This window comes from Phyllostomus hastatus, unplaced genomic scaffold (assembly GCF_019186645.2).
Source record: "Phyllostomus hastatus isolate PE091 unplaced genomic scaffold, TTU_PhHast_1.1 phas_contig_159, whole genome shotgun sequence".
In the NCBI taxonomy this organism is placed as follows: domain Eukaryota; kingdom Metazoa; phylum Chordata; class Mammalia; order Chiroptera; family Phyllostomidae; genus Phyllostomus; species Phyllostomus hastatus.
The window spans coordinates 20,466,124-20,478,535 of record NW_025333640.1 but is presented as its reverse complement, the minus strand read 5'-3'; positions in this window follow the sequence as shown (position 1 = coordinate 20,478,535).

Genomic DNA, 12,412 nt, shown 5'->3' with positions numbered 1-12,412 from the left:
TGTTCTGCTTTTGTTATGTGTTATTTTTGGTGATAAGAACACATAATTTCTATCCTTAACACATTTTAGGGGCACAGTACTCTATTGTTAACCCCAGGGCTCTGGAACCCATTCGTCTGCCTTAACTGAAACTTGATGCCCACTGAACCACAACACCTCATTTCTTCCACCCACAGTTCTTTACAACCACCATTGTGTTTTCTGCTTTGATGAGTCTGACTACTTTAAATACCTTATGTAAGGGGAATCATATCTTTACATAGCTAGCTTATTTCACTTAGCATAATGACCTCCAAGTTCATCCATGTTGTCACAAGAGCAGAATTTTCTTCTTTTTCTGAGACCGAGTAATATTCCTTCATATGTATATGCCTTATTTTCTTTACCCATTCATCTGGCACTGGACACATAGGTTGTTCCCATATCTCTGCTATTATTAAAAATGCTGCAATGAATGTGGGAGTAAAAATATCTTTGCAAGATCCTGATTTCAATTCCCTTGGATATATACCATAAGTGGAATTGCTAGATCTCATGGTAGTTCTAATTTCAACTTTTTGAGATGCCTCCATACTGTTTTCCATAACTGCTTCACTATTTTACATTCCCATGAACAGTGTACGCGGCTTCCAGTTTCCCCACATCCTTGTCAACTCTTGTTATCTTCTGTTTTTATGATACTAGCCATCCTAACAGGTATGACGAGATCACTTTTTTAGTTTTTATTTGCATTTCCCTAACAATTCATGATGTTGACCATCGTTTCATATACTTTTTGATCATTTCTTTGGAGAAATGTCTCTTCAAGTATATCACCCATTTTGTAATCAGGCTGAATGTTTCAAACCACATATATGAAAGTGATTAATTTCCTAAATATATAAAAATCTCCCACAATTTAATAGCAAAAAAAAAAAGCCTGATTCTATAGGTTGCCTTTTCACTCTGTCGTTTGTTTCCTTTGGTATGACATAAGCTTGTAGTTAGACATAGTCCAACTCGTCTATTTTTGTTCTTGTTGCCTGTGCTTTGGTGTCCTATCCAAAAAATCATTGCCAAGACTAATGTCAAGAAACCTTCCCCTCTACATTTCCTTCTAGGAACTTTATAGTTTCAGATTTTACATGTAAGTCTTAATGCATTTTGAGTTGATTTTTGTATATAGTGCAAGATAATGATCAAATTTTATTCTTTGGCATGGGATATCCAGTTTTCAATGCCATTTGTTAAAGAGACTCTCCTTTCCCTACTATGTGTTCTTGGCGCCCTTGTCAAAGATCAGTTGACTATACGTACCTGGACTGATTTCTGGGCTCTCTATTCTGTTCCATTGGTCTATATTTATGTCTTTAGGTCACTGCCATACTCTTTTAATTACTGTAGCTTTGTGATGAATTACTATAGCTCTGTAATATATGGCTTTTATTACGTTGAGGTACATTTCTTCCATACATAATTTGTTGTGAGGTTTTATCATGAAAAAATATTAAATTTTTTCAAATGCTGTGTTCCCACAACTATTGCGATGATGATATGATGTTTTCCCTCACCATTTTCTTTTGTGGTATATCACATATATTCATTTGTATATGTTGAACCACTCTTGCATCCCAGGATTATATCCCATTTGATCATGGTGTATGTGCTGTTGAATTTGGTTTCCTAGTATTTTGTTAGGAACTTTTTCACTTATATTCATCAGTAATAATGGCCAGAAATTTTCTTGAAGTGTCTCTGTCTGGATTTGTAATGCTGGATTCAAAAAATAAGTTTGGAAATGTTCCTTACTCCTCAATTTTTTGGAAGAGTTTGAGAAGCGCATTAATTCTTCCTTAAATGATTGGTAGAATTCACTTGTTAAGTCATTTGGTCCTGGGCTTTTTTTCAGGGGAGGTTTTTAATTGCTGACCTAATCTCTTTACTCATAATTGATCTGTCCAGATTTTCTGTTTCTTCATTATTCAGTCTTGATAAGTTGTATGTATCAAGAAATTTATCTGTATCTTCTAAATTATCCAATTTGTTGGCGTATAACTGTAGTCTCTTATAATCACTTTTACTTCTGTGGCATCAGTTATAATGTTTTTGTTTCATTTCTGAATTTATTAATTTGAGGCTTCTCTCTTTTTTCTTGGTCTAGCTGAAGGTTTGTCAATTCTTTTAATCTTTCAAAATGCCAAGTCTTAGGTTTGTGGTATTTTTCTATTGTTTTCCTAGTCTGTTTTATTTCTGCTCTTACCTTTATTATTTTCTTTTTTATGCTAACTTTAGGTTTAGTTTGTTCTATCTCTAGTTCCTTGAGGTTGTTTATTTGAGATTTTTATTCTTTTTTAATGTAGGAATTTATTGCTATAAATTTCCCTCTTAGTACTACCTTTGATACATCCCATAAGTTTGTTTTACTATATTTTTATTTTCATTTACTTCATGACTTTTTTTCTTTTTATTTACTCTTGGACCCATTAGTTGTTTAGGAGTATGTTGTTTAATTTCCACACACTTGCATACATAGGGAAGAGATAAAGAGCTCTTCCTGGCTCCTGCCACATCCGAACAGGGCACTGAGGGTGTAGGTGGTTGATCAACTAGCAATTCAAAGGAAATTAATGTTCCAGGGTGAATTATACTGAAATGTTCTCACCAGTATAGTATTTTATAACAGAGATAGTAATAAGATTGTGATATGTCACCTAGAAGAGTTGGGTTTCAAAATAACATAATAATTTACATATAAGATAAGATAAATGCATTATGGGAAAGAGGCATTTATAAATCATGAACATCTGAAAAAGAGAATTACCACTTGGATGAAGATGAAAGGAAAAAATAAAGGAAAAAGAAGTAAAAAACAAGGAAATAAATGCTTTCATATTAATTTAATGATTTACCAAGCACAAAACACAAAAAGTCCTAACTACCCTACCAGTAAGATAAGATATTAGGTTTATAAACATGCAATTTAATTATTTCTAAAGACCCCTAAATTAGCATTGCACAAAAAATTAATAAAAATAATCAGTGAGGATTAATCAAATAATCTAAAGATGAAATTGACACAGGATAAAAGGTGTAACTATAATTTAGCCAAATAATTAACTGGCTGATCAGAAGTACTGAATGTGTTTGCTGACATCAGCATTGTGAAAACTACTTTGGGAAATATAAAATATTGGGCAAAGGATATTAAAAATCTCAGAATAGGAATTCAAACTCATTAAGCATGTAGTAAACATATACTAAAGCAAGCATTGCACTAGTTGTGGAGTACAAGGGTGATATGATGCTAATCATGGAGGAGTTAATGGCATAGTTGAAAAACTAAATATAATGCAATAGGAAGCTCTCACAGTAATAGCAAAGGGGAAGAATAAGATATGAGAGGAATTTCCCAGGAAAAAATGACAAGTTTCAGTGACTATAAATTAGTGTTTATCAAGTTTAAATTTTATGTTCTCATTTAATTTCATTTGAAAATTCCAAAAGTATGAAATAACAAAGTAATGGCAATTTTTAACCTTGCCTTACTCAAATTCTGCACATGCTTCTTCAGATATTGGGATGCCTTCCTTGGGATTACCCCTTTCTCTGAAGAACCACTGCATTACATTCAGGGTAGATTTCAACAGATAGAGAAAAGAATTAAGATACAGAGCATGCCTAGGCTTAAGCTAAACTTACATGCTGAAGTGGACCTTTATTCACCTGTATCACATTATGTCAAAACCACAGTCTGAAGGACTTTTTATGCCAAAACCTAGAGGATGGGCTACAGGTGAATATTTAACAAGTAGGGCTCCCTGCCATTACCATATCTGTTATTAAACAGAAAAATTAGCATCAGCCAAATTTGTAAACCTTCCATTTTAACTACAGTAGGGAGGCTTTTCCTGGCAACCCACGCAGGCAGAGCAGTTTTTAGGTGACCATTAAACATGTATTTCACCCCAGCTTTGGTCGAGATAATGTAGATCTATTAGATTCCTGTTGCTGCTGTAACAAATTGCCACAAACTGCATGGCTTTAAAACAACACAGGTTTATTCTATTAGAGTTCTGGAGGTCCAAAGTCCAAAATGAGTCTTATGGGGCTAACATCAAAGTGTCTGCATGACTGGTTACTTTGGGAGGCTTCGAGGAAAATCTTTCCTTTCCCTTTTCCAGCTCCTAGGGGCTGCTGGCATCCTTGGCTTGTGGCCACATCACTCCAGCCTCTGCCTGTGTTATCATATTGACCTCTCTTCTGACTCTGGCTCCTGCATCCTTCTTATCAGAACCCTTATGATTATTACATTGAGCCTACTTGGGTAATCACGCATAACTTCCCCATCTCAAAGTTCTTAATTTAATCACATCCTGTATTTTACCATGTAAGTTGACATGTCAACAGGTCCAGGGTATTAGGACATGGACGTCTTTGTGGGCTACCAGTCTGCCTACCAAAGCAGGTGAAGGTATGTTGTCCTTTGTAGACTACCTTGAGGTGTAGATTTGCTGCCTGTGTGTGAGAGAGGATCTTGCTTCTGAAGGAGGAAGGACGCAGAGAAGTTATGCCGTGATCTGGCCCGGGTCACTTTAGTCCCCTAAAGACAGAACTCCTCTCACCCATCATGCCCCAAAATCTCTGACCAAGAGGACTACAGGTTAATTTCCAATTTTATTTTTGCAATTTTCTCTAATTCTGAATGTTCCCGAGAAATGTTATTTAATATCTAAATTGGATATAAAGTAATCTTGACTTCTTAAAAAACAAAAATAAAAGAACTCTCAGTTTTATTAGCTGGACATTTCATCAACTCTTTTTGTTGAAATAAAATATCAATCAATCCTCATGCAAAAAAATGGCAGGATGGTGTCTACAGTTACTTAAAAGAGTATCTTGAAATATTAGGCTTGAATGCTCATGAACTTTGCTGTAACAATAGGCAAGGGTTTCCTTTATAGAGTGTTTTGTCTGCACCATTGAGAAAGAGAACAGTGACGTCAGTACTCTCAATTATGTATTAAAGGCTGACTTCGGTTTAAAAAGTCACCATTAATGTATTTCAAATAAAAGGACATTTTTCAAAAGAACTCATTTAAACTTGCTCATAATAAGAACAAAACTCAAGTTCTGCCCTCCTTGCTATTACCAGAACTTAGATTAACCTCCCCTGAGGAAGTGGTGGAAACAGGTAGAATAAATGTTCCCAAAGAATGACTCATCTGGAAGCTTGTGATTAAAATCTGGGCCAGGCATATCAGACATCCTTACCCAAGTGAGCTCGACAGCAGAAGCTTTCTTCAGAACAACAGACTGTATAACCTAGCCATGTAAAAAAGCACCTTTGCCCTAAAATCAGTTGAATATAATGGTCATTCTTTCACAGTATCTTTAAGAATGCTTTTCATTTTTGGTTTATTCTCAGCTAGAAAAAGAAAGCAAATCCACTGCAAAAGAAGACAACAGATTCACTGAAACCATCAGTTGGTCAACACTGAGTAAGTATCTGCCTCATTCAGGTAATTACTAAGCACTGAACACATGCGAAGCCATATTCTAGGTGCTAGAGATGTCAAGATAAACAAGAAAAGGTCTCACCCTCAGGGAGCTCACACTGAGTGAGGATTCTGACAATAATACCTAAACAGCAATTAATACTAAATAAGAAGTGAATACTTAACTCACTGTCTCATGAGATGTTGTTCTCTGTACAATGTGCCATATACACTGAAAAATTTTAAAGCAAACTAAGCAATTAGTTTTTGATGGATGAGGTGGGATATTTTAGAGAAGCTGGAAAGTCCTCTCTGAGGAAGTGACATCTGCCTGGGGACCTCAGAGAAGTGAAGCCACCAGCTATGTGAACATCAGGAGAAAATACCATATTTTGCTGTGTATAATGCACACTTTTTTGCCCAAATTTTTGAGGGAAAAATAAGGATGCACATTATACATGGGTAGAACATGAAATACCTTGTATCTGTTCTTGTGTTTTATAGTTGTTTGTTACATAAACTTTCTTGCACCATAATATGTTCAAAATTAATGCTAAAATTCCTTTATAATACAAAAAACATGTGTCTATATATTAATTAACTAATTAATTAAAACATTAAAACAAAAGATTTTTTCCTGAAAGTTTGGGCCCAAAATGTGGTGCGCATTACACACAGGAGTGCATTATACACGGCAAAATACAGTATATTCCAAGTAAAGGGGACAAACAAGATAAAGCAAGGTCCTGGTATGGGAAGGAATTTGACAGGCTCAGGAAAGAGGAAAGCCTATGTGGCTGGCCAGAGAAAGTGGGAGGGAGAGTGGTGGGAGAAGATAAGGTCTGTGTAGCCTGGGGACATGAACTTGAGGTTTATTAGAACAAAGGGAACACATTTGGAGTCTTTTATGTTGTCAGAAATTTACTCTACCTGCTCTGTCATGGCTTTCACAGGACCCAAGGGTAGAAGCAGCAAAGAGACAAGGTAGAGACTGTTTCAGGTGACAGGTGCTAGTTACTTGGACTAGGAGGTGGTGGTACAGTGTGAGGAGGGGTTGAAGGTCCAAGAGCAGCTCCTCCATGATTTTGATGGAACTCTTCCCCAGGAAAAACTTAAACACAGAAAGTTAACAGAACCAACTATAGCCCCCTTGGCTGATCTCATGGCCACACTCATTCACACTCATTGCCTCCTTCCTCTTCTGTTCTTTCCATTTACCGCTTACCCTCAGCTATCACTTTTGCTGGCCTGGGTGGCTGACTCCTGGGCATGACCTCAACCCTCATCCCTGAGTTATCTGAGCCCTGAGTCGTCATGCTCTTAGGCCATGCAGCATATCCATTTACCATCAAACTTAGGCAAGGGATGCCCCAGTTCATCGCCTGAGTGCGACATTACTACCTGCCCCCATTGTGTGCCAACAGCTGTCCCTCTCCCTGATGATCCTAATCAATTATGTCTGCCATGATGGTAACACCTCTGCTTGCCTGCTGGTCCCTTGCCCTGAGGATCCTGAAATGCCAGGGTAACAGTGTAGCTTTAAATTTAGCAGGTAGAAAGCACACTGTGTCCCCTTCTAGAAATATTCCCCTGCCAGGAACCAAATCCTCTAAACCCACAGTACCCCAGGGATTCAGGGAAAGGAAGCATATGTCCTCCAAGAAGATAAGAGAGAGTGGTAGCTCCCCAACTCCTGAATTCTATCCACTGAGACACACCGGCCTCGGGCACCACATGATAATCACTGATTTAGATCAAGCACCACATCCTCAATGATTAGGTTAGTGGGGCACCAACCTGCAGCCTCAGCTGTGCCTTCAACAAGTTGTCTGATCTCTCAGCATGACAGCTGCTAGGGGCTGTGGGATGGGATACAATCACTAGATCTCATGACCATGTGCCCACTGCCTCACTCACTTTGCTGTTAAGTGGGTTTCCCCAAAGCGTCCACAGGAGTGAGTGCAAGGAGAGGCACTGGGGCATCAGTAGTAGATGACATGGGTCTCCCAGGGTTCTGGATTATTTGTGCAGCTTCCTGAAGTGCCCCCTGCCTGGCCTGTGCCTGATCCCAGATGAACCACTCCCACAAGCTTGTAACACCTGAGAGTTGCCATCAGCAGCATTCCCAGCAGCTAGGAGAAGAGCCCTTCATTCAAAATGGGTAGCTGGGAAATACATCACATCATCCACCACGTGCTCCAAAGATTTCAGATGCTAATCAAATGTTTCCTCGCTTTTCCTGGCACAAGGATCAATATTATTGAATATTATTTTCTTTCAGAGTAGGAAACTGAGGTGCAGAAGAAAGGGTCTTCCTTTAGGGCACTGTCTAACATCTCTGTGTTTCCACAAACGGAGCCACAGCACTCTGCAGAATGAAGAATCCCTCTTCCATCTGACAATACAATTTCATCTACTCCAAATCCTGTCTCTTCTAAGTTGCATATTTCCGGGTTGGTTTTTATTTTACATGCTTCCCAGACCATTCACCGTTCTCTGTGCAAACGCAACTTCCTCAGTGTCCCTCCATAAGTCTGATGTTGTTTCTCATGAGTATATATAAAGCAGAGGCTACGTAATTCTATATTTTGCAGCTGGTATTTCAAAATGACATCTAATACTCCTAATTAAATTTCCCCTTCTTAGATCTGATGTTCTGTTTCAGACTATAAAAGTATCCGAAACCCTGGTTCTGTGATCCATCTATTCAACTGAAAGAACTGTAAAGAGTGCTCAGCTAGTGTAAGAAATGTTTTCAAGTCTTGATTTTTACCACTCATTAGCTCTACTGTATAGAAGGAGCTTATTAACATTGTTATATCATTGGAATTCTATTAAGATTATGGAATTAAAGCCTTCAGCAAACTTTAGTGTCCTGCTAATTTTAGTTTATGCATACTAAATGTAAGCAACTATAAAAAATGCACTTTGGTTTTTAGTAACTAACCTTCAATTATACGAAAAGAAGAAGAAGAAGGAAAAGAGGGAGGAGAAGGAGAAGGAGGAGACAGAGGAGGGGGAGGGGGAGGAGAAGAAGGAGAAGAAAAAATAGGAATGCAAAGCTTTTTGGGCCACTTATGTAAGAACAAAAGAAACAACTTGCGTGCCTGAATCCATTTTAACCCTTTCAGATGAGCTTCCACAACCCACTGGTGGGAGCCTTGAAGCTCACGTCAGAGATACCCTCCACCCACATCTGACTTCAGTCCATTAATTCACATGTTTTAAAAGTGTTTGAGTTGTCATATAGCCCATGTCTTTTTCATTTTATTCGAAATGGCATCATAAGATGTCCCTTGCTTCCTCCTCTTTCACTCTGGCCAGAAATGACTTGGTTCATGTCTGGGTCTGAGAGGCAACTGGGAGAGTCAAAGGGAAGGGGAAGAAGTCCCATGGGGAGTCCCATGAGACTGCTGGAGGCTGCCACACCTCTGTCTGCCCCTGCCAGCCCATCCTGGTGGTTACAACAGAGCCCTCGGTTCAGAAGGTGTACTGTCTCAAACACTGCCACCAGGGAAATATGTTGATGAGCCACATAATAAACATTATCCCCTCAAAGTTTTAATGATACTGAGTATTTAAACAGATGGTATAACAGCAGATTTCATCTGTAATTTTCTAAAACTATAAGCCACCACTTCTCCATAAGTCATAGTCTACTCCGTGTTACTTCCTCAATCAGCCTCAGCCCAACATAAGCCTTAGTTGGAAAGCTTTCCATTCTTGGTCCTGGAGTTATAGCAGTGAACCACTGATCCCGAGCCTGCACACCCATAATGATGATGTGCAATCATCTGGTTGATTGAAATAGGCTTGGAAATCTCAGGAAAATCAGCAGCTTCTACGATCTCTCTACAGGGGATTTTACTGTTCATAGAATACATCAAATTATACCTAAAAGTGGTATATGTGTGTATGTGTGTATATTATGTATATGTGCTTATATATGTATAATTTCAAAAGCCAGACTGCTTTGTTTAAACTTCATATTTCAGAAAAGGAAATTGATACAAACCAAAATAAAGGAAGACAGGTTTGTCTTGGCCCCTTCACTGCCAATGGTAAAATTCCGCAAGGATGAAGAGTGTCAGGGGTCCCCACTGCCCTCTTGGTTTCTTTGCTTCTTGCTCTTCCCTTGAAATAAACCCTGACGATACTACCATAGCTTCACCATTGAACTGCTTTACCCAAACCAGATGTTTTTTTGGGTGCATTTTCCCTTTTGTGGGGTGGAGACACAGTTTCTCTGCTCGTCTGTCTTTGAACCCCTGTCTTGGAGAACACGTGGAGGTGGTGTGGTCAAAAGACACTGGAGACACAGAGGGAGAGTTTAGTTGTTGCTTTTGAACTAAATTATTAAACTGAAAGTCATTTGAACCAGCTAAAAGACTGAAAGAGACATAAATCAGCCACCACCTACATATTTTATTTCATTGCCATTTTTTTTTCAGTATTTTGCTAGGCTTGAAATATGATACAATTAATTGGTTTCACTTTTAAAGCACTGTTATTATAAACATGTACTCAAACTGAATAACCTTCTGAAATATATTTTATGAACTAAAATATGTATTTTTAAGCAACTCTCAATGTAACCCAGTCAGTGAAATCTCCTTTTCAGTATACCTGAATGTACATTTTCATATATGTTAACTTGCAGTGAAAGTATTTCTCATAAATCATTCTAATAGGTTTTAAAAGTGCTTTTCTATTCACACTTTAAGAAGTCAAAATGTGACCTAAAATATAAGAATACTTTTAACGTAAGTATAAATAACACATGAAAGTTAAAGAAAACAACTAAATGCCTTAAAATATTTTGAACTTGGGCTATCTGAAATCAACACATTTGCTCTGGATATTTGGTAAGAAATGTCTTTCTGAATGTGTATTTAGATTTAAAATATATACCTTGACATTTTAGTTCTGTAAACAAATAAACTAAAGGCAATACATAACAAAAATATAATTTAAGAGATTTTATACAGTAAGATTATCTTACATTCCTATGTGACTTCAATTAACTGATGAGAGAGCAGTCTATATTTTGATCCCAGCACCACTGAAAGTTTTACGATTCACTTGGATTTACTAAGAGTGAAAATAGCTTATTTTTCCTTTGAATCATTTCCAAGTTGCTGTTAACTAATATATTTTAAAGGTATTTATTTTATGACAAAGATTTTCTCCTTGGAAAAGTAAAGTATATATTACTGTCATATTCAAGGATGAATATACAAGATTGAGTTTTGCAAAGCAGTAACATATGGGATTTTCCGAGGGGGTCTGGTGTGGAGACTGGAATACAGGAGGGAGGAATTCATCTGGCTGTGAGAGCAACACACAAGGTCGCACATGATCCACTTGAAGATGGCCCCTTACGTCCAAATCAATATTTGACACCATGCTATTGATGTGTTTCACTAGAAGAAAAAGAACCAACCTTGCAATGCCCTTGCGGGTGCAGAGGAATTGTTGGGTCCTAAAACATACTTTGATGTAAGAGTGTATGTGCAAACTGGGTAGTGGTTTTTAAAAACACATGTTGTTCCATAATGGTATTTATATTTTTATATAGAAGCAGTAGCACGGTGTCATGTATTCCGGGTGGGAATGGGAAAGAGGGTCCCTTAGTAGCCATTTAGTTTTGCCATTAACTTTCTACATAATCTTGTGAAAGTCATTGATCCTCTCCAGGCCTCAGTTTCCTCAATTATAAAATAAAAAGCACAGATTAGGTGATTTCTAAAATCACTTCCAATTCCAGTAATTAAGGTCCCTCAATCCACTATGATTCTTATGGGTACATTTTAAATTATTTTATAGCTCATTATGCACTGGTTTTGAACTAAAGAGAATGGATTAACCAGCATATATGCTCATCCTTCACACTGGCGCTTGTTCTGCAGTTACTTCCAAAATAGTTTTCTCAGATGATGCTATCTTCATATGGTGAAAAATAGGGAGTAAAAATAAAAATAAAATATAATTGTACTCTCTTAATAATGGAATTTTTAGCACACTCAGCAACTTTGATGTTGTATGTCTTACTATTGCATCATTAATACTTACTACTTTTAAAAGTATTAGGGGAGGATCTAAGAAAGATTCTGAAGAGAAAGGGAAAGAACAGGATTTGGCAAAAGCATAGGAAATGGAGAAATAATTAATACAGCACGGACTGAATCAGAGAAAGCCAGGTCCACACACAAAAAAAGTCTGATTTCCCTAACACCTGCTTCTTTAATCCACAGGGTAAGGTCCTTACAGGATCTCAGCTTTTACTGGGAACCTTCTTTCATTATTTACCTTTTTTCTCCTTGCAAACTCATTGTGAACGATTGAAATTTATGAGACCAGTAGTACTAAAGTTGGACCTATCCCAAGGCAAAGCAGTTTGTAAGTATACAGTATATGTTTGTACCCTAACACTAACTTTTATTGAAAGCATTCTTACTGAGATAAAACAGACCAGATCCCGCCATGCTGCATCAATATTATTTATCAAGTCTAGCTGATAGTTACTAATAAAACCTTCCTAAGACCTTCATTGCCCAATTCTCTAAAAATAACCTTATGTTATTTTTGTTTTTAGCTGCCGAATAAAATTCAGTGTTCTGTCATGTATTGAAGCTCATTCTTTAAAAGGAATACTCAGCAATAAAACATATTCTCAGCACTAGAATAAAATATGATTTTAAAACAACTATTCATTCAGTTACATCAAAACTTCAGAGACAGCACAAGAACAATAATTCGGTTACAAGAGTTCTTTAAATATCTTTCTTCTTTTGTTGATTTACTAATCTCGTTCACAATTTGCCCATCATTTCCTCTCCCCAGTCACAAGATGGAAGGTGAGATTTGAACCGCAGACATCGACACAAGGTAGCACTGCAAGTTTCCCTGCACAAAATGCATCTGAAGTGTCTGACAAG